The sequence below is a fragment of the Malus sylvestris genome, chromosome 5 (genome assembly GCF_916048215.2).
Source record: "Malus sylvestris chromosome 5, drMalSylv7.2, whole genome shotgun sequence".
Lineage (NCBI taxonomy): Eukaryota > Viridiplantae > Streptophyta > Magnoliopsida > Rosales > Rosaceae > Malus > Malus sylvestris.
In genome coordinates, this window is record NC_062264.1 from 906594 (window position 1) to 930663 (window position 24070).

At 41.7% G+C, this 24070-nt stretch overlaps 1 pseudogene; it reads left to right on the forward strand.

The window, feature by feature from the left end:
* Positions 1-16831: 16831 nt before the first annotated feature.
* Positions 16832-17559, forward strand: LOC126621235 (probable indole-3-pyruvate monooxygenase YUCCA8; annotated as a pseudogene).
* Positions 17560-24070: the final 6511 nt, after the last annotated feature.

Consider the following 24070-nt stretch of genomic DNA (forward strand, 5'->3'; position numbering starts at 1 on the left):
CCATTACTCGTGTCGGCAAGCCTGGGATAATTTAACAGTATTTTCCACGTGCATTCCGCTTGTCCAAAAAATTTCGACAGACTGCGCGTGATTTACGCAACGCAGATGTGCAAATTGACAGATGCTGACACGTCTCGATAAAGCAGAGGTCTCTTTAATATCCGGAATTTACGCTTCGAGTTCTGAGCTTCGTTGAGGGCAGAGATTGCATGTGACAAGTGCTGACGAGGCTGAGAGAGACAGATGGTTGGAATCGGTGCTTCGACAGACTGCCCGTGATTTTCGCAAAGCTGAGTTGCGTGTGATGGGTGTTGACGAGGCTGAGACAGTTGACACTCTTCGGTATCTGGAATTGGTGGTTTGTGAGCAAGCCCAACTTTTGAGAAAGCTGGCGCCTCTTCGATCTCCGAATGGCTTCTTCGATTTCTGAACTCACCTCTTCGATATCTGAAATCCCATCGCGTGCTGATTTTTATAGAGGTATGCAGGACGTTCAAAGCACTCTTGAATTTCTGCCTGTAAAAACTCCCGTTTTGCACTTCTACGATCTTGACTTGTCCGATCTCCTCTTTCTTTAACACCTCTGAAAAATGTCTGGCCCTTCCGACCGTCGTTTTGACTTGAACCTTAGTGAAGGAGCAGCCCCTCCTTCTCCAGACAACATATGGCGCCCGTCCCTTATATCCTCTACTGGTCCTCTTACCGTTGGGGATTCGGTGATGAAAAATGACATGACCGCTGCGGTGGTGGCCCGGAACCTTGTCACCCCCAGAGATAACAGACTGCTCGCTAGACGGTCTGATGAATTGGCGGTTAAGGAGTCTCTGGCTCTTAGCGTGCAGTGTGCGGGTTCTGTGTCCAACATGGCCCAACGCCTATTTGCTCGAACCCGTCACGTTGAATCGTTGGCGGCTGAAATACAGAGTCTCAAAGAGGAGATTAGAGGACTCAAGCATGAAAATAAACAATTGCACAAGCTTGCACACAATTATGCCACAAACATGAAGAGGAAAATTGACCAGCTGCAGGAAAATGATGGTCAGATTTTACTTGATCACCGGAGGTTTGTGGGTTTGTTCCAACCGCATCTGCCTTCGTCTTCTAGGGTGGCAGCGCGTAGTGAAGCTCCAACTGATCAACCTCCGATACCTCCTCCTTCCGTGGCCCCACCGACTGCTGAGACTCCGCCGACTACTGCAACTCTGCCGATTACTGCAACTCCACCGACTACTGCGACCTCTCCCAAGCAGCCTTTGTGAAGGCTCCCTCTTGTATTATGCTATGTTTCTTTATTTCCCAGTTTGCTGTTCATTTCCAAGAAGTTTAATGTTAAAATCCTTTGCATATTTGTTAATGTTTCAAAATAGAAAATCACAACAAAAAATAATTAAACAAGTAATAAAATTGACAATCAAGCAGAATAAATGGGTTGCCTCCCTTAAAGCGCTTGCTTTAACGTCTTCCAGCCAGACGATGAACACAATTACTCCCCACTGGAGCCCACGGCATGCAAGGGAATGTCTTCCACGGCATGCTCCTCAAAATGCTCGTAATAGGGCTTCAATCGATGCCCATTCACCTTGAATTCATGTCCCGTTTTCAAGCTTTGGATTTGGACTGCACCATGGATAAAAACATTAGTAATAATAAACGGTCCAATCCACTTAGAACGTAACTTACCGGGAAATAACCGTAGACGGGAATTGAACAATAGCACTTTCTGCCCTACGGAGAATGTTTTGCCTCGAATCATCTTATCATGGAAAGCTTTGGTCTTCTCCTTGTAAATGCTGGCATTCTCGTATGCTTCATGCCTCATCTCATCAAGCTCATTCAATTGGAATTTTCTATGAGTTCCCGCTTCATCTAGGTTCATGTTAAACTTCTTGATGGCCCAATGAGCTTTGTGCTCCAACTCAATGGGAAGATGGCACGACTTGCCATAGATGAGCCGAAATTGAGACATTCCAATGGGTGTCTTGTACGCCGTACGATAGGCCCATAGTGCATCATCTAACCGTAAGCTCCAATCCTTCCTTGTAGGCCCAACGATCTTCTCTAGAATTTGTTTGATCTCTCGGTTGGAAACCTCAGCTTGGCCATTCGTTTGAGGATGGTAAGGTGTAGAAACCTTGTGGGTGACATTGTATTTCCTCAATAACGCCTTAATGGTCCGGTTGCAAAAGTGTGACCCTCCATCACTAATGATTACCCGTGGCATGCCAAACCTTGCAAAAATGTTCATTCTAATAAAATCTGCAACCACTTTAGAGTCATTAGTCCGGGTGGCCCTTGCTTCCACCCATTTCGACACATAATCAACCGCAAGCAAAATATACATGAAACCATACGAAGAAGGAAAAGGACCCATAAAATCAATACCCCAAACATCAAAAATTTCAACATTAAGGATAGAAACTTGCGGCATTTGGTCCTTTGCACTAATATTTCCAGTTCTTTGACATTTATCACATGTTAAACAGAAAGTTCGAGCATCCTTAAAGATGGTAGGCCAATAGAATCCACATTGTAATACTTTAGGGGCTGTTCTCTGTGTGCCAAAGTGTCCACCACATGCATATGTATGACAAAAGCTTAGAATGGAATGAAATTCAGAATTATGCACACACCTACGTATAACTTGGTCAGGGCAATATTTCCATAAATACGGGTCATCCCACACATAAAACCGTGCCTCTTTCTTCAATTTATCACATTGGTGTTTAAGTAATTCACTAGGAACATGTTTAGACACCAAATAATTCACCAAATCAGCATACCACGGTTCACTTACCTTGACGGACATCAGTTGCTCATCTGGGAATGTCTCTATGATAGGCACGGCATCCTCCTCATGCACCATACGGCTCAAGTGGTCAGCCACCACGTTTTCACTTCCCTTCTTGTCCCGGATTTCAATATCGAACTCTTGGAGAAGAAGCATCCAACGAATGAGTCGTGGTTTGGCCTCCTTCTTGGTGAACAAATACTTCAATGCTGCATGGTCAGTATAAATAATAACTTTAGTACCAAGCAAATAAGAACGGAATTTATCTAAAGCAAATACAACAGCAAGAAGTTCTTTTTCAGTGGTAGAATAATTCAATTGTGCATCATTTAAAGTCCGAGAGGCATAATAGATAACATGCGGCCTCTTTTCCTTCCTTTGCCCCAAAACAGCTCCTAATGCATAATCGGAAGCATCGCACATAAGCTCAAAAGGAAGGCTCCAATCCGGTGGAACTATGATAGGGGCCGAAGTTAGCATTTCTTTGAGGTGATTGAATGCCTTCTCACACTCCTCGTTGAAGTCAAACGCCACATCTTTCTGGAGGAGACGGCAAAGAGGGTTTGAGATCTTGGAGAAGTCCTTGATAAAGCGCCTATAAAATCCTGCATGACCAAGAAACGAACGAACCTCTCGAACTAAAGTAGGAGAGGGTAAGTAGCGTACAAGATCTATTTTCGATTTATCCACTTCAATTCCTCTTTCTGAAACAATATGCCCTAGAACTATGCCTTGTCTAACCATAAAGTGACATTTTCCCCAATTAAGCACAAGGTTAGTTTCTACACATCGTTTCAAAATTATCGTGAGATTTTCCAAACAACCATCAAATGAATCACCAAACACACTGAAATCATCCATAAATACCTCAATAATCTTTTCCACAAAATCTGAAAAGATACTTACCATACACCTTTGAAACGTGGCCGGAGCATTGCATAAACCAAAAGGCATGCGACGATAAGCAAAAGTACCAAAGGGGCATGTGAAAGTTGTCTTTTCTTGGTCATCTGGCGCTATGACAATCTGATTATATCCAGAATAACCATCAAGGAAACAATAAAAAGAATGACCGGCTAACCTTTCAAGCATTTGATCAATGAACGGCAAAGGGAAGTGGTCCTTCCTTGTGGTGGCGTTGAGCTTCCTATAATCAATGCACACTCGCCAACCTGTTTGGATACGGGTTGGCACAAGCTCATTCTCGGCATTCTTCACCACTGTCACTCCGGACTTCTTTGGAACACATTGCACCGGTGACACCCAACGACTATCAGAGATCGGATAAATCACTCCACAATCAAGAAGTTTGATAATCTCCTTTTTCACAACTTCCATCATTGGAGGGTTGAGACGGCGCTGAGCTTCTCGAGTTGGTTTAGCCCCCTCCTCTAGAAGTATGCGATGCATGCACGTAGTCGGGCTAATTCCCCTAATATCGGCCAAAGTCCACCCAATGGCCGTCTTGTGCTCTTTCAACACTCGGATCAACTTCTCCTCCTCTATAGCCGTGAGTGATGAGGAGACAATGACGGGCAATGTCTCGTTGTTTCCCAGAAAGACATACTTTAAATGATCGGGCAACGGTTTAAGCTCAAGTACGGGTGCCTGAATCACTGAGGGTAACAACTTATTAGTGGAAATTGAAATTGGGTTAGAAGGCTTACCATGGTGTTGAGGTAGTGACTCAAGGGCAGCCACTATCTCGACCTTCTCCACACTTCTAGGCACGGCAAAACCAGATTTTTGCCCAATTCCTTGTGCAATTGTTGTTTCAAGTGTATCCCTCTCCAAAGAATCGAGAAAATCATGCGCCAAATCATCAATTATATCAATAGAAAAGCAAGAATGATCGTCCTTAGGAAATTTAATACTTTCAGAAAGATTGAAATCAATGACTTCCCCATCAAATTCCATCGTTAAAGTTCCTTTAAACACATCTATCTTGGTACGGGCTGTTTTCATGAAGGGCCTCCCTAATAGAATCGGCAATGGGGTGGAATGGGGTGAATCCTCCATGTCAAGCACGTAGAAATCCGCTGGAAAAATCAAGTTACCAACCTGCACCAAAACATCTTCCAAAACACCCTTTGGATATGCATTAGAACGATCGGCTAATTGAATTATCACACCATCATTTTTAATCTCACCTAAGTTCATAGATGCATAAATAGAGTATGGCATAACATTAATCGAAGCCCCTAAGTCTAACATGCATTGTTCAAACTTAGTATTACCAATAACGCACGGAATTGTAAAACTACCCGGATCTTTGCATTTAGGGGGTAATTTCCCTTGTAACACAGCAGAGACATTTTCACTTACTTGAATCACCTCTTGGTTCGAAATCCTTCTCCTTGTTGTACAAAGTTTCTTTAAACACTTGGCATACTTCGGGATTTGCTTTATGGCATCAAGGAGGGGAATGTTGACTTGCACCTTTCTAAACGTCTCTAGAACATCTTTTTCCTCCTCTTCGTTCTTTGATTGCAAAAATCTGCCAGGAAAGGGCACATTTAGTGGAATAGAACTAGAAAAAGTCGAATTGGGACTTACCTTGGTGGTTTGGGACGGTTTAGGAGGACTAGATGAATTCGGCAAGGTTTGGTCATCCTTGGCCGTGGGCTTTGCTCCCTTTGCTTCTTCTTGCAGCAACTTGTCCTCCTCGTCTTTACTTGATTTGGATGTATTTGAGTCCGTTCCAACCTGTTTACCACTTCTCAACATGATGGCCTTAGCGGTTTTGAAACCTCCTTTTGGATTTGGAATGGTAGAACTAGGAAGCCTTCCTTGGTCTCTGATCTGCCCAACAACGTCGGCAATCTGCCCCATTTGTTTCTCTAGTTGGTCCACTCTTTTGTTTTGATTTTCCTGCCCATTAGTCAAAGTGGTTAGTAACTTAACAAGTGTATCATTATCCAAAGCATTACCTGAATTATTTGGGGCAGATTGTGGTTGGACTTGAGGGGGTGCGTATGGGTTGTTGTAGAAGCCCGGGGGTTGTTGCCTAAAGCCTCCTTGTGGTTGGGCTTGTTGTGGCTCTTTCCATTTGAAGTTTGGATGGTCTCTCCACCCCGGATTATACGTGTTGGAGTATGGATCATGTCTTGGCTGATTTTGGCTTTGAAACCCAATGGCATTAGCACTCTCCCATCCACCATTCTCGATGAGTTGAGGACACTTTTCGGAAGCATGTCCTTTGATAGAACATACGCCACACACCATGGGTCCTTCAATCTTCATTCCCTCGGCCATCTGTGAAATAATAGAAGTAAGATTAGCTAACTGAGATTGAATATTGGATGCGGAACTTACCTCATGCACTTGTTGCCGTGGGGGTCCTCTTTGGCCTACACCTTCGTATTGTTGAGCGTTCAATGCTCTATTAGCAATCAAGATTTTTGCAGCCATGGGCGTTTTGTCCACCAATGCTCCACCCGCCGAAGCATCGAGCATTTGACGTTCAAGTGGTAGGAGCCCTTCGTAGAAGTATTGCAAAAGTAACTCCTCATTCATCTGATGCTGTGGACAAGAAGCAACAAGTGATTTAAATCGCTCATAATATGTAGGAAAAGACTCACCTTCATCTTGTTGAATTCCACTTATTTTTTTTACGAAGAAGAATGATGCGAGAAGTTGGGAAAAATTTCTCCAAAAACACCCTCTTCATACTCTCCCAAGATGTGACAGTTCCGAGAGCTAACTCGTACAACCAATCCTTGGCTTTATCCATTAAAGAGAATGGAAAAGCCTTCATCTTCAAAATACTTCCGTCGACGTTAACCGGAGTCATGCTTGAACACACCACTTCAAATTCTTTTAAATGCTTGTTCGGATCCTCCATAGACAGACCATGATATTTTGGAATGTGGTGGAGCAAACTTGACTTCAACTCGAATTCCTCGGTCTTTCCTTGGGCAGCCGCGGGATATTGGATACACAAAGGTGCGGCATTATCTAATCCCGAAGCGGCGAGCTCCTTGAGTGTTCGGTTGTCCATGGCTATGCCTTGATCTTCTCCACCCACTTGTGCCATGGGTATCTCCTCCTCTTTTGGAATTTGTTCTTCAAGGTTAGGTTCCAGGCTAAGTGGGTTGGACTCTTGTTGGTTCCTTCTTCTTCTCAAAGTTCTCTCAAAATCGTCGTCAAAGTCACGGATGTGCTTATGAATAGGTTGAGAACTTCGAGTCATAAACCACCTAAAACAAAAAAATCAAGTCAAGTCATCAACTAGGAACAAAAATACATGAAAATAATCAAAAAGAAATAACAAGGGATTAGCAAAATTGCTAATCCCCGGCAACGGCGCCAAAATTTGATGCGCAATCTATAAGCACACAAATTAAACCTTCTTTTTCTCAATTGTAGTAAAGTATGTAAGTAGGGATCGTTCTAGGCCGGGGATTAGGAGGGATTGCTAAATCACTTGGAAACTGACTTGAAAACGTGAAAACAAAGTTTAAAACACTAACTAGACTCAAAGAATGCAAAACTATACTTTAAAACACTAAAACAACCAAAAGACTCAAAACAGCCCCTAAACACTCAAAACTACCTTAAAAACACAATCTGGGCAATTTTGGGACTCTCACACAAACTTGGACAAATTTTGGTTTTAATGAATTTGAAAACAAAACAACTTTGTAAAACAAAACAGATTGTAAGTGAATTTGAATGAAACTTATGGATGGAAGATTAGCTAGGAGGTTCTTCTCCACATATGTCACACTTGCATACAAAACGATTTCCAGTTGCTTTCCGATAAGCTATGAATACTCAACGCCCCAAATTAACCGTGAATTGCACTAATTAACCCTCAGTTTTTTCCACAAGTTATTAGGTTGGATGATTGCATACGACAACCCAAAACATTCCCTACAAGTTCCCTACATGAATTGCATAATAGAGATACAAGCAAGAATCATTAAGTTCTATGAAAAACATAAGCATTGACGAGGCACTCGTTACTATGATTTGCATGAAACTTATGCCAAGAGTTTACTTAACGTGATTGTGACTAGCAACCTTCACTACTTGTGAATATAAGTTTATAACGAATAGGTGAAACTCCCATATATTCTAGCGTCAAATTCATGCATGAAAATTAAGCGTGCACTCTTAACCAACATACACAAATTAGTTTTTATATGAATGGATAAGTAAATTGAATTCACAACTTATGAATCACAACTGGATGTAATCAAATCATATTGCAAGTATGAACATAGTTTCGAATCACCCCCTAACTAAGAGGGGTTTAGTTCCTCATACTCACAAAGCAAAGATACATAAAATTAGACATTAAAATCAAAGGAAAGAAAACACCTAAAATGCTCCAACTTGGTAGCAAGTGCATCCAAGATTCCTCCTTTCCCTATGCTTGCGGCAGATTGGGTTATGGACAGATTTTGGGTAGTTTTATGATGTAGAATGGATAGGGAATGGTATGGAAGGGTTTAGGGTGAGTGTGGAGGAGTGTTTGATGGTTGGAGGGTGGTGGAGAACTAGGCAAAGAGGGTGGAAGAAGGTGGAGTGGCTGTTATGTTTTCTAGGCACTAGAATGGTGTTTTGGGGTGTTTTGCTTCCTAGGGTGTGTATGGACGAATTTTTGTGATAAAATGATGAATATGGGGGATTGTCCTCTGGCCAAGGGGTGTAAACATGTATTTATAGGCCCCAAAAACCTTAGAAAATCAGGTTAGGTTAAGGATGAAATGCATGGCAATTTGTGTGTGTGGTGTGCAATGGTCCAAGGGTGAAAATGAAGTAATGATGCAAAGTGTGAAGGGTAAAATGGAGTGGTGTTGTAGCTAGGGAGCATGAATGATTGTGTACATTGCATAGAGATGGAAAGGGAGGTGAAATATGTCAACAAATGGGTCAAAGGTGCAACAACATGTGTTGCACATGGCATTGGATTCCAAATGTCAATGATGGAGCATCAATTGGTGCATGTAATGGATGTAAATGTTGTCTAAAATCTAATGAGTGAAGGGAACAAGAGGTATCAAGCAATTGAGTGTAATAATTAAATGAATTGAAGCATGAAATTAGAAATTATGTAGGGGACAAGAGTGAGCAAGCATGGCATGGAATCCAAAGGGAATTCTATGTGGTTTGCATGGCAAGGAATGCAAGTTGGGGTGACAGATTTTTGGGCTGTTTTCTTCATCTTTTGGACCACAATTCTTCATATTCTTGGCCTCTTTAGTTCTCAAATTCGTCCATCCACTTGGCCCATGCATTTGCTATCCATTCCAAGCCCGAAACATGCTCCAAAGGCCTCCAAAATGCATCTTCTTGCATACTTTGTACTTAGAGTCTGAAAACACACAAAAATAACTTTGAACACTAAAATAACTAAGGAAATACAACGTAAATGCACAAAAACAAGCTAACTAAGTCGCATAAATATGCTCCTATCACCTTCTCAGCTAGCTTTGGTTGGTAGGAGATGTCAAACTCACCTAATGCTATTGTCCATTTTATCATTCGCCCCGAAGTGTTAGGACTTTGGAGTATTTGTCGAAGAGGATGATTGGTAAGCACGATGATAGAGTGTGCTTGGAAGTAAGGGCGAAGATTTAGAGTAGACATGACCAATGCTAGAGCCAATTTCTCAATGTTGGAGTATCGTGTCTCTGCATCTTGTAAGGCCTTGCTAGCATAGTAGACAGGTCGTTCGACATTACCATCCTTTCGAATGAGAACGGAACTTTATGCTGAAACCTATACCGACATATAGATAATGAGAGTGTCACCAACCTCAGGTTTGGAGAGGAAATGGGCTTTACTCATGTAATCTTTGAGGTTCTCGAATGCCTCGGCACATTCATCAGTCCATGTAATGTACTTCTTACTTCCCTTAAATGCTTTGAAGAAAGAAGCACATCTGTCTGTGGCTTTAGAGATGAACCTGGTTAAGGCTGCCACATTGCCAATAAGGCTCTGGATGTCTTTTGAAGTTACTGGTTCCTTCATGTTGAGGATTGCTTTGATCTTCTCGGGATTAGCCTCAATGCCTCGTTGGCTTATCATGAAGCCTAAAAATTTGCCAAAGCCTGCGCCGAAGGCACATTTATTGGGATTCAACCTCATTCGATACCTCTTCAGAATGGTGAAAGTTTCAGATAGGTTAGCGATGTGTTGGTCAGCGTGTTTGTTCTTGACTAGCATATCATCAACGTAAACTTCCATGCTCTTCCCAATCTGTTCGGTGAACATTGAATTGACTAGTCTCTGATAAGTCGCTCCTGCATTCTTTAGGCCGAAGGGCATGACTTTATAGCAATATAGTCCCCTGTTAGTAGTGAAGGTTGTGTGTTCTTGGTCTAGAGGGTTCATGAGGATTTGATTGTATCCTGAGTAACCATCCATGAAGCTCAGGAGTTCACACCCTACCATAGAGTATATAAGTCTGTCAATGAGAGGAAGAGGAAAGCTATCCTTCGGGCATCCTTTGTTTAGGTCGGTGTAGTTGACACACATTCTCCACAAGACCTTTTGGAGCAAGAGACTTTCTTTGGTCGGATTTTTCTTAACAAGGACCACATTTGCTACCCATGTTGGGTAATTGACTTCGTGGACGAAGCCAATGCCTTTGAGTTTTTCAACTTCTGCCTTAATTGCTTCGTATCATTCAGCGTCATAAGATCTTTGCTTTTGTCTCACCAGCTTGGTCTTGGGGTCAATACTCAAGAGATGACATATGATATCAGAAGAGATGCCTGGCATGTCCTCGTATGACCAGGTGAAGACCTCAGTGTTCTTTTGCAAAAAAGAGATCAATGCCAACCGAATGGGTGGTGACAAGGTGGTGCCAATCTTCACCATGCGATCTAGATAATCTTTTGATATAGAAACCTTCTCCAGCTCTTCAGCAGGTTGTGCTTGTTGGGTGAAAGAGTCATCTTGAGGATCGTCAGGTTGACTGTTGCCACCGTGAAGATCCAACTTGGCTTCGTCCGGGCTGGTCTTTATGACTTGATCATGTATAGAAAAGGTTTCCTTGGGCATAGGTAGGTGTTGTTGCTTGACTGAAGTGTTGTAACATGACCGTGCACTAAGTTGATCTCCTTTGATGTAACCATTGCCATAAGGGTTGGAAATTTCATCAACAACATATGTGTGGATATTATGGCCTTAAGATCATTGATGCCTGTGTGTCCAAAGATGACATTGTATGCCGTTGGGCAATCAACTACCAGGAAGTTAGTGGTAATGGTATATGTGTCAGGGCATGTACCAATGGTGAAAGGTAAGTGTATACTCTCTAAAGGTTGCATGATATTATCGGAGAAGCTTATCAGAGGAGAAATCGAGGGATCGAGAAAGTGTTCAGCTACATTAAGTGCCCTGAAAGCTTCACCAAACATGATATTGACCGAAGCCCCCGTGTCTACCAGGATTCATCTTACTTCAAAGTTGGCTATGTGAGCCTCCACGATCAGTGGGTCATTGTGAGGGTAGATGATACCTCTTTCTTCCTCAGGGTAGAAACATATTGGATCCCAGTTAGGCTTTTGATACTTGCCTCCCCTGATGTCTTCCACGTGGAACACTTGGTGGCCAATGAAGGAAGATTTTGTGAAAACATGTTCATTTGAATAACATCTATAGCATGCATTTAACAATTAAAAGGCGGAATCATGCTTGCATGCATTCAAAAACAAAACATTACCCATGAAATTCAAAGCCTAGTAGATTGGTGAACCAAGACTCAACTCAAATCAAAGTGAGTTGAGAAATTTATACCTTTGTAGACTCCTCTTTGCATAAGCAAACGCTAATCACCCAAGGAGAGGGCCTTCATTCCTTGCTTCTTAGATCCATGGATTTGGATGGAAGAATATGGTTCTCCAAGTTCCCAAAATTGAGAACCTCTAAGTGTCTACACCAAGGTTAGATTGGAGAAGAAATGAGTGACCTTGGAGGAGTGGGATTGCTAGCTAATCCCTCCAAGGGGGCCGGCCTCCTAGAGAGAAAAGGAGAGACATGTTCTCTCCAATTTTCTCCAAAAGAACCCATAATGAATTTTAGGCTATAAAGTTCTTTATATAGTCACTTCTTTAAATGACCTAAAGAACCAAAAACCCTAATTCAACACACATGGCCGGCCACATAAGGGATTTGGGCTTTTGGGCCTTTGTGAATCTTTATTCATTAAATTGTCATACAACTTAAGTCAATGGGCTTGACGTTCGAAGCCGATTGGGCCTTAAGGTCCAAAACTATCCCGAGGTCTTTAACGAACTTATTCGTTTGATTAATTAACATATTAATTAATCCTTGCCATAAACAATTAAACCATTTAATTATTCTTACTCATCTCTATTGTTTCTTCAATCTCCACCTTACACGGTGTACGATCCATTAGGTTCCTTTTAGTGAGGCAGTGGGCGATTAAAACTCTTTCAAATCGATTGTGAATTGAAACTTACTTTCAATTCTCCCTTTAGTGTTTATACACGTTTAGGGCTTCCACAAACCAAGAGTGACACCTAGCAGCATATCATGGTTACCCAAGCTAATCAGAAGAGGTAGAGAACCTATTCAGTTTATGATTACAAATGCAATACGGTCTTTCTCTAATACAATACTCTTGACCACATTGTTTGGTTTGATAGTTTATTCATGTCTACTATCCAATGTAATTCGTGTGCTCATATAATTACCTTGAATGTGATTTGGAACGACTTTCCTAAATCTCATTCATACTCTGGCCAGAGATTCTTAATCATATCATAGAGTATTCTCCCTCAAATGGTTTGAAGGTTAGAGATCCCTTGTTGCACATTCATTTGCCTCCATGGCTAAGTGGCTTAACCCCAACTATGCCGTGGACACCCTCCTTTTGGAGTGACTTTTGACATAATCAAAGATCAAGGACTTAACCACAAGACAACTATGATGCCTCAGGTTAAAGGACTACTTTGCATTATCCCAACCATGAGTTCTCATGTGACATGAATATGAGAACTCTTCGTTGATCGTGTTCAGTGAACTCATTCTCTATTGAGCACCTACGTACTTGTCTTGATGTCACACACACCAATGACTCGAGACTAGTCACTCTCCCTGAGAGAAGACACAGCACGTACTGATCTTAACGGACTGTCAATGCCCAATTGGCAATCCTATGATCAGGAACGTTTAGGATGTGTCTACGAAAGAATGGTCTCAGGAATCTAACTTCTTTAGATTGCATTCTCCCAATCACATCTTCCTTGGACTTATCGTTTAAGCATATAACATTTATATGAGACGGCTTAAAACAATAATCTATGCCCTTGATATTAAACTAGATTAGTTTAACATGTGAAATGTCCGTAAAGTATCATCATATGATTGGTTTTAGGGCACATTTCCAACAGCCAAGCCTTAAAGCTTGTTCGCTGTTTTTCATAGCCCTATTGGAAGATTCAGATATGGGTGTGCCGCCGCTTATGGAATATATCACATTCACTTGGCGTTGGTTATGGTTATCCTTTGAAGGGTGAAGGCGGAAACGATCAAATTTTCCTTCATGCGCCAAAGCTTCAATATGATCACAAAGGGTGATACACTTCTCGCCGTCATGGCCGTTATGTTCGTGGTAGCAGCAAAACATGCCTGTGTTCTTCGTGGGCTTGTAACCCGACTGCCTTGGCATTGGCTTCGGTATCAAGTGTGTTATGCTGGGGTAAATGGCCATGCATGTGGCGTTCAAAGGTGTGTATGTCTCATACCTTGGGGTAGGGCCTATCCTGACACGTGCTTGGCCCACTGTGTTGACTGCCTAGGGGCGGGCATTATCATGGCGATACCCTTGGTTATCATGATAGTGTCCCTTACTCCTTTTACTAAAATGGGACTAGTGAGGATGGAAATCTTTCCTTTTGCTCTAAGATTGATATGTTTGTTGACTTGGCAAAGTATTAAGTAAGGCAGGAGAAGGCACTGCTGCCGTTTGGAAGGTCAAGGTCTTCTCATTTTGTTGGATTTGGCTTCCACTCCCTACTTGCTTATAAGGGGTGGCTGTGGGGGGTTTCCCTTAATATGTCTTTGCCTCAGCGGAGGCATGGTTGTAAGCCTGTGTTGGAAATGTGCCCTAAAACCAATCATATGATGATACTTTATGGACATTTCACATGTTAAACTAATCTAGTTTAATATCAAGGGCAAAGATTATTGTTTGAGCCGTCTCATATAAATGTTATACACTTAAACGATAAGTCCAAGGAATATGTGATTGGGAGAATGCGATCTAAAGAAGTTAGATTCATGAGACCATTCTTTCGTAGACACATCCTAAACATTCCTAATCATAGGATTGCCAATTGGGCATTGACAGTCCGTTAAGATCAGTACGTGCTGTGTCTTCTCTTAGCGAGAGTGACTAGTCTCGAGTCATTGGTGTGTTTGACATCAAGACAAGCATGTAGGTGCTCAATAATGAATGAGTCCACTGAACACGATCAACGAGGATTTCTCATACTCATGTCACATGAGAACTCATGGTTGGGATAATGCAAAGTAGTCCTTTAACCTGAGGCATCATAGTTGTCTTGTGGTTAAGTCCTTGATCTTTGATTATGTCAAAGTCACTCCATCAGGAGGGTGTCCACGGCATCGTCGAGGTAAAGCCACTTAGCCATGGAGGCAAGTGAATGCGCAACAAGGGATCTCTAACCTTCAAACCGTTTGGGGGAGAATACTCTATGATATGATTAAGAATCTCTGGCCAGAGTATGAATGAGATTTAGGAAGTCATTCCAAATCACATTCAAGGTAATCATATAAGCACACGAATCACATTGGATAGTAGACATGAATAAACTATCAAACCAAACAATGTGGTCAAGAGTATTGTATTAGAGAAAGACCATATTGCATTTGTAATCTTAAACTGAATAGGTTCTCCACCTCTTCTGATTAGCTTGGGTAACCATGATATGCTGCTAAGTGTCACTCATGGTTTGTGGAAGCCCTAAGCGTGTATAATCACTAAAGGGAGAATTGAAAGTAAGTTTCAATTCACAATCGATTTGAAATGGTTTTAATCGCCCACTGCCTCGCTAAAAGGAACCTAATGGATCGTACACCGTGTAAGGTGGAGATTGAAGAAACAATGGAGAAGAGTAAGAATAATTAAATGGTTTAATTATTTATGGCAATGATTAATTAATATGTTAATTAATCAAACGAATAAGTTCGTTAAAGACCTCGGGATAGTTTTGGACCTTAAGGCCCAATGGGCTTCGAACGTCAAGCCCATTGACTTAAGTTGTATGACAACTTAATGAATAATGATTCACAAAGGCCCAATTAGCCCAATAATACCCTAAGGCCGGCCATTTAGAGATAGAGTGAGTTTTGGACTTGTTTACAAGTTTGCCACTCCAATGAATTAAGGTATAAATATGACTTTATAGCCAAAATTCATTTAGGGTTTTCTTTTGGGGAAAGGATGAGAACATAAGCTCTCCTTTCTCTCTAAAGTGGCCGGCCTCCTTAGAAGGTTTAGCTAGCAATCCTACTACTCCAAGGTCACTCATTTCTTCTCCAATCTAACCTTGGTGAAGAGACTTAGAGGTTCTCAATTTTGGGAACTTGGAGAACCATTTCATCCATCCAAATCCATAGATCTAAGATGCAAGGAATGAAGGCCCTCTCTTTGGGTGATTAGCCTTTGCTTATGCAAAGAGGAATCTACAAAGGTATAAATTTCTCAACTCACTTTGATTTGAGTTGAGTCTTGGTTCACCAATCTACTAGGCTTTGAATTTCATGGTTAATGTTTTGTTTTAAGTGCATACAAGCATGATTCCGCCTTTAATTTGTTAATTGCATGCTATAGATGTTGCTTAAATGAACATGTTTTTCACAAAATTTCCTTCAGCCTATGCCATCACCTCAGAGTAAGTCTTCCAAGTGTTTGAAGAAACAATCACGTAGGCTTGCCGTGAAGGCTTTGAGGGCAATCTTGTCATCTGCCTCAGCACAACGGGAATACTCATGGCTAAAGCGGCCAACATACATACGTAATGACTCGTTTGGCTTCTGACGAATAATGTACAAGTCATATGCAGAGTGCAAGCGATCGGTCTGGAAAATGTGTTGAGAAACAAACAGTTTCCTTAATTCTTCAAATGAGTCTACTGTCTCCGGTGGAAGACGACAATACCAGTTTAGAGCTCCACCAGAAAGGGTGGAGGGGAAGAGAAGACATCGCCCTTCGTCGGTGTGCATCCGGTATGCCATGGTGGACTCAAAGAGGTTAAGGTGTTCAATCGGGTCCTCATTTCCAGTATAGAGTTGCAAGCCAAGCTTCTACTTTGTCTTTGCTTGGAAGGGAGTGTCGAGGATCCTCCTTGTAAGAGGGTCAGGCCTAGGTTGGTTCCAATCAGGTATCTCAACTTGTTTACTTCTGTTTGTACCATACTTAGTACCTCCGTATTTAGACATCATATAAATACTCGGGGGACTTAAATGGAATTATGTAATAAAGTAAGGGGCAAATATGTAATAAGTAAGGAGCCCTTATTCTATAAAATGACCCCTCACCCTCACAATTAGAGAGGGCCTCACATCCCTTCTCATATGCAGAGAAGCTCATCCTCACATAAGGAAGCTCTCTCTCCCTCTTCAACATCTCAGAGAAATACAACAATCAGTGTGGATGTAGCCCAAACATTGGGGTGAACCACGATACATCTTGTGTTATTTACTTTCTTGCAGATTCACGGTCAAATTTACGTTGTTCCAAGACCTCTGGTTTTGTGCATCAACATTTGGCGCCGTCTGTGGGAATCGACACAAAAAGCTATGTCGGTTCTCTTTCATTTTTTTCACCTCCACCGTGAATCTGCAGAAACCCAAAAACCAAACTCAACACGCTATGTTCTCTACATTTGCAAACCTCGACTTACAAACGTTCTCAAAATTCTCAAGATCTTTGATCTACTTTCAACTACAACAACAAACAATCCCAAATTGTGTTGTACTTAAAACCCATTACTCAAATCCCACCATGTTTGAGCAACTACTTCTTTGATCATAAGCATGGAGAACTTGTTTCGATTAGATGATCATGAAGATTTCTTCGTTTGCCGTTGCATCATGGTCAATGGTCCAATCATAGTTAGAGCCAGACCATGAGGTCTGGCAACGGCGGCCTGTCTCGGAGACCAAGGAGTACCCTTTGTTGTCCTTGAGAAAGCCGAGTGCATAGCATCGCTTTGGAAAAAACGCACCTACTATAGGCTCAAACTTCACCTTCCAAAAGCATTTTGCCAACTCCCCAAGCTTCCATTCCCAGAATACTTCCCTGAGTACCCAACAAAAAGACAATTCATCGACTATCTTGAGTCATACGCAAAACACTTTAAGATCAACCCAAAGTTCAACTCCTGCGTTCAATCCGCAAGGTACGATGAGACAAGTGGTTTCTCGAGAGTCAAGACCGTTACCTCAATCGAGTTGACCCAGTCTGAGGTTGAGTACATTTGCAGGTGGTTCATTGTTGCCACCGACGAAAATGCCGAGTGTGTCGTGCCAGAAATGAACGGCTTGTCGGAGTTTGGAGCTGAAGTTATGCACGCGTATGAGTACAAGTCCGGTGAAAATTTCAGGGAAAGAAAGTACTTGTTGTTAGGTGTGGGAACTCCGGCATGGAAGTCTCTCTTGACCTCTGCAACATCAGAGCCTTGTCTTCTTTGAAAGACTTGAAGTCCAAAAAGTCTCTCTTTCAAGCTTCACGACGGCGGCGACAGCACTGCTGGCGTTCCTAAAGAGTTCAGATGCCTCATTTCCGGAGAGCTCATGGCCGACCTTGTTGTCTTAGCCATGGGAGAGGATGGAGATGGTTGCATTACTGTGGATGAACTGGCGATAGTGATTCGGTCTCCGGATTAGAATCCGACGGATGAAGAGCTTCAGGACATGATAAGCGAAGTGGACGTTGATGGAAATGGGACCATTGAGTTCGCAGAGTTCTTGAGCTTAATGGCAAACAAAATAGGAGACAATGGATAAGGTTTTGACTCCTGACAAAGTTTACCCTCTTGCGCTGCTCACCCATGCTGTAAACCTACAACTGTCGGCCATGGGAACCAGCCACCCACGGTTTCATGTATGCAAGTGGAATTACAACCAACAAAGCAAAAAGCAAAGCAGTGGGAAAGCAGAGAAAAGAAGAAAAGCAAAAAAAATCTTCCTATTATTATGATTCCTTCTGTCTGCCAGGTGAAGAGACAGGGAGAGTGTAGCAGAAAAACACAAGCAAAAGCAAGGAATAAACACCCACACTGCAAAAGCAAGGAATAAACACCCTACCAAAATGATGTGGTTTACTTTCCTTATTTTTTGAATTATGTAATTTATTTTTCGTATTTTTCGGAGATATCTGTATAAACCCCACCAAAGGGTAATAAAAAAAACGGCAAAGCCCAAAATAAATGGGCTGGAATGTTGTGTGGAGGGCGAAGGCCCACAAGCCCAAAATAGCACCAACCCGGTGACCAAAAGTATGCCCAGTACTACAAAATATTATTTGGCACGCTGCCGCTATTATCGCCAACCAGGTGATCTAAAGTACGCCCAGTACTCCAAATTATTCGGCAGCCTGCCGTTATTATCACCAACCAGGTGATCAAAAGTACGCCCAGTACTCCAAAATTATTCGGCAACCTGCTGCTATTATCACCAACCAGGTGATCAAAATTACGCCCAGTACTTCAAATTATACATGAGCATCACTCATGTCAATCATACATAAACATTCATGACCATCATTCATGTCAACATTCATGAGCATTACTCATGTCAACATTCATGAGCATCACTTATGTCAACATCCATGAGCATCACTTATGTCAATCAACATAAACATTCATGAGCATCACTTAATCAGCTTCAAAAGCTTCATTTACAGAGCTCTAGCTTCAAAAGCTTCATTTACAAAAGCTCCAGCTTCGAAAGCTTCATTTACGGAGCTCTAGCTTCAAAAGCTTCATTTACAGAGCTCTAGCTTCAAAAGCTTCATTTACAAAAGCTCTAGCTTCGAAAGCTTCATTTACAAAGCTCTAGCTTCAAAAGCTTCATTTACAGAGCTCTAGCTTCAAAAGCTTCATTTACAGAGCTCTAGCTTCAAAGCTTCAACTTGCAAAGCTTCACCTACAAAGCTTCAGTGCATAGTCTACAACGACCACCTCCGAACAAACCGCCATTTCGGACCATACATGGATTGAATTTGAAGTATCTTGCCAACAACCTCTATTGGCCGAAGACTTGGGGGACTACATTATGTACCATAAATTGGGCCTCAACTGGGCCTCATGAAAAATACTTAGGGGACTTAGCCCATTTTTCATGTACTGAGGAGCGAGTCCTTATTTTATAAAAATAACTCCCTCACTTTCATTAGAGAGCATTGCCGCCAGCTGAACAACCGCCTCGCCGTGAGCATCACTCCTAACCCATCACTTATGTATTGAGGAGCGAGCCCTTATTCTATAAAAGGGACTCCCTCACCATCATTAGAGAGCATCAACTTTAGCCCATCATTCATGTATTGAGGAGCGAGCCCTTATTCTATAAAAAGGACTCCCTCACCTTCAACGCCGCAAGCCGAACCAACCAAGGCAACATAAGCCACAAGTCGAGCAGCCTCGCAACATGTGCTACTTCTAGTTGAGCATCATTTCAGATTGAGCACCGCCTCATATCGAGTATCAGTTCAAGACGACATCTAGTTACTTCGGCCCACATATAGACTGAATTTCTAATCTCCAGCCAAAAGACTCTTTTGACTGAAGACTTGGGGGACTACTGCTTGTACCATACTTAGGGCCTCCGTATTTAGATCTCATATAAATACTCGGGGGACTCAAATGTAATTATGTAATAAAGGTAGGGGCAAATATTTAATAAGTGAGGAGCCCTTATTCTATAAAATGACCCCTCACTCTCCTCATTGAGGGATGCCATTTTCTTAGGCCATAGGAAGAGCTCTCTCACCCTCAGAAGCTCTCTCCCTCACACCCCTCACCTCTCAGAGAAATACAATATTAGTGTGGACGTAGCCCAAACCTTGGGGTGAACCACGATACATCTTATGTTATTTACATTTCTTGCAGATTCGCGGTCGGATTTACGTTGTTCCAAGACCTTCGGTTTTGTGCATCAACAACTTCCTTAAGGAGCTGTAGGACAAGAGGGTCCTGAGTGGAGTCATGTACCACTGGAGTTTTGTTTTGTAAATCTCTATCTCCTCTTGGAAGTAGGAAGGTTTAATCAAGAGCATGTGATTTTTCCATGGACTCGCCGTATTGACTTCCAAGGTATATCTGTCGGAACATTTCTGAGTCCCCTATACCTTCGTGTTTCTCTAGGACTTGTTGCCCTTTCCCCAAATTGGTAGCCGGCCTAGGACATGGGATGGGACCGAGTCTTTTAGAGAACCTTAGATCATTGATCTTCGAGCTTACATGGATGGGATTGTCTCGATGTTTCTTAAGGAAGTCTCGACAGTCGTGAAAAATGGCTTTCGATCATTCCACTCATTCTGTAAGGATGTGTCTTCCTCCACTCCTCCTACTTCGGGTCGAAGCAGCTGGGTTGAGAGAAGTCTCATGTTGGTCGCCATTTCGATGAGTAGCTCACTCCTCAGCGGGAACACCCATGTCAAGGGCAAATGACCTTCCGCGTTGGGGTGCACCCAGTTGATGGTTGACTTCCATAAGGGTGATGAACTCGTGTGTTTTAGTATATCTAGCCTCGTGGAGCATCTCAAAGACCTTCTCATACTGCTCTTGAAAGATCTCATTCTTCATCGTTATCTTGTTGTTCTGAGCCTCCAGCTCATCGACTTTAGCCTGAAGAGCAAACTTCTTTTGTTCCTTCTTTCGTTGCTTCGCACCAGGTGCAAAAGGGGTGTCATTCTGTGTGCTATGGCTTCCTTCGCTCCCTATGTTGGAAAGGGATGCCTGGTCAAAAGAGAGTTTACGAATGGTGGAAACCAGCTTAACAAAGCTGAAGAGAGTGGGAATAAGTGTCGTTCCCACAGACGGCGCCAAATGTTGATGCACAAAATCAGTGAGGACTTTGGTACAACAGAAAGTGTCAAGTTTGTGACCTTCGCTAGGTTGCTTCGGTCGCTAGCGTGGATAAGTATGTAAATGGATAGAGACAAGGAAGCAAACATAAGATGTACGTGGTTCACCCAGATTGGCTACGTTCATGGAGTAGAGGAGTTCTCATTAATTGTGAAGGGTTTACACAAGTACATAGATTCAAGCTCTCCTTTAGTGAGTACTAGTGAATGATTTAGTACAAATGACATTAGGAAATATTGTGGGAGAATGATCTCCTTTTATAGAAGAGAGTTTCTAGCTTTGTTTTGACATTGACACGTGTTGTGTTGTGATTGGCTTCTGATGTTGACACGTGTCGCACTATGATTGGCTTCTGATGTCGACACATGCCGTGCTGTGATTGGCCTCCTAGTTGGAGGGAAACTCTTCTAGGTTCTTGACGGTATAACGTTGACCAGTGCTCAGTAGTTTCGGAATTGGTCAAGTATGTTACAAACAGTGCTAAAAGAAGAACACTACAAACATCTTGATTCTTTGGAGAGAAAAAAAACATCTTGATTTCTTTCCCAAATAAGGAGTCTCTCAAAACCAATTCATGAAGAACAAAGAGGAGGTTCCATTAAAGAAGAGGATTGCATATATGGTTAATGTGTGTTTCTCCGTCTATCCATATGCCTAATTTGAATTGACCCCATATCATGTTGAAACGTACTAATATTGGCTTGAGACATACCAATGCCGAATTGAAATGTATCGATACTAATAGAAATGTACCTGTGCCATTTTGAAACGTACCAATATTGGCTTAAAACATACCAATGCCAAATTGAAATGTACCGCTACTTATAAAAATGTACCCATGCCAAATTGAAACGTACCAACATATCAGCTAGAAATGTACCAATGCTAAATTGAAACGTACCTTTTAACATCTACCACTAGACTCTATTTTCCAAATGTACCAAGGTAAGGATCCTCAATTGTACAATGCTAAATTGAAATGTACCTAATACCATCTATGAAGGATTATTTTGTGAAAACATGTTCATTTGAATAACATATATAGCATGCATTTAACAATTAAAAGGCGGAATCATGCTTGCATGCATTCAAAAACAAAACATTACCCATGAAATTCAAAGCCTAGTAGATTGGTGAACCATGAATCAACTCAAAACAAAGTGAGTTGAAATTTATACCTTTGTAGATTCCTCTTTGCATAAGCAAAGGCTAATCACCCAAAGAGAGGGCCTTCATTCCTTGCATCTTAAATCTATGGATTTGGATGGAAGAATAGGTTTCTCCAAGTTCCCAAAATTGAGAACCTCTAAGTCTCTTCACCAAGGAGAGATTGGAGAAGAAATGAGTGACCTTGGAGTAGTAGTATGGCTAGATACACCCTCCAAGGGGGCCTTCCTCCTAGAGAGAAAAAGGAGAGACATGTTCTCACCAATTTTCTCCAAAAGAACCCTTAATGAATTTTAGACTATAAAGTTCTTTATATAGTCACTTCTATAAATGACCTAAAGAACCAAAAAACCCTAATTCAACACATATGGCCGGCCACATTAGGGATTTGGGCTTTTGGGCCTTTGTGAATCTTTATTCATTAAATTGTCATACAACTTAAGTCAATGAGCTTGACGTTCGAAGCACATTGGGCCTTAAGGTCCAAAACTATCCCGAGGTCTTTAACGAACTTATTCGTTTGATTAATTAACATATTAATTAATCCTTGCCATAAATAATTAAACCTTTTAATTATTCTTACTCATCTCCATTGTTTCTTCAATCTCCACCTTACACGGTGTACGATCCATTAGGTTCTTTTTAGCGAGGCAGTGGGCGATTAAAACTCTTTCAAATCGATTGTGAATTGAAACTTACTTTCAATTCTCCCTTTAGTGATTATACACGTTTAGGGCTTCCACAAACCATGAGTGACACCTAGCAGCATAACATGGTTACCCAAGCTAATCAGAAGAGGTGGAGAACCTATTCAGTTTAGGATTACAAATGCAATACGGTCTTTCTCTAATACAATACTCTTAACCACATTGTTTGGTTTGATAGTTTATTCATGTCTACTATCCAATGTGATTTGTGTGCTTATATGATTACCTTGAATGTGATTTGGAACGCCTTCCTAAATCTCATTCATACTTTGGCCAAAGATTCTTAATCATATCATAGAGTATTCTCCCTCAAACGGTTTGAAGGTTAGAGATCCCTTGTTGCGCATTCACTTGCCTTAATGGCTAAGTAGCTTAACCCCAACGATACCGTGGACACCCACGGATGGGGTGACTTTGACATAATCAAAGATCAAGGACTTAACCACAAGACAGATGTGATGCCTCAGGTCAAATGACTACTTTTCATTATCCCAACCATGAATTCTCATGTGACATGAATATGAGAACTCTTCGTTGATCGTGTTCAGTGAACTCATTCTCTATTAAGCACCTACGTACTTGTCTTGATGTCACACACACCAATGACTCGAGACTAGTCACTCTCCCTGAGAGAAGACACAGCACGTACTGATCTTAACGGACTGTCAATGCCCAATTGCCAATCCTATGATCAGGAACGTTTAGGATGTGTCTACGAAAGAATGGTCTCATGAATCTAACTTCTTTAGATCGTATTCTCCCAATCACATATTCCTTGGACTTATCGTTTAAGCATATAACATTTATATGAGACGGCTTAAAACAATAATTTATGCCCTTGATATTAAACTAGATTAGTTTAACATGTGAAATGTCCGTAAAGTATCATCATATGATTGGTTTTAGGGCACATTTCCAACAATCTCCCACTTGCACTAGAGCCAATCAGCTTGTTCATCAGTGATGATACCTCTTCTGTAGTCATTTCATAAATGGCTGAGTAGTAGGCCTAGACAATGGATATCTATATGTTATCCATAGAAGCAACCTTGAGAATAACGACGTCACCATTATACATGATTCTCAATCATGTGGTTCAGTCTCTCATTTGATTTTGGACCTTGATGAGACCTTGATTCCCTGGCTTGAGCTATCGCCCCATTAGTGTCATACACTTTCTGGTTGGAACCGAATAGAGAGTTCATAAATGAACTTTCCCATCCAAACAACATTGTTGTAAACTTCTATATGGCAATATATTTTGCATTCATAATGGAACACACTAAAGTCATTACTTTAATGTTTCCATCCAA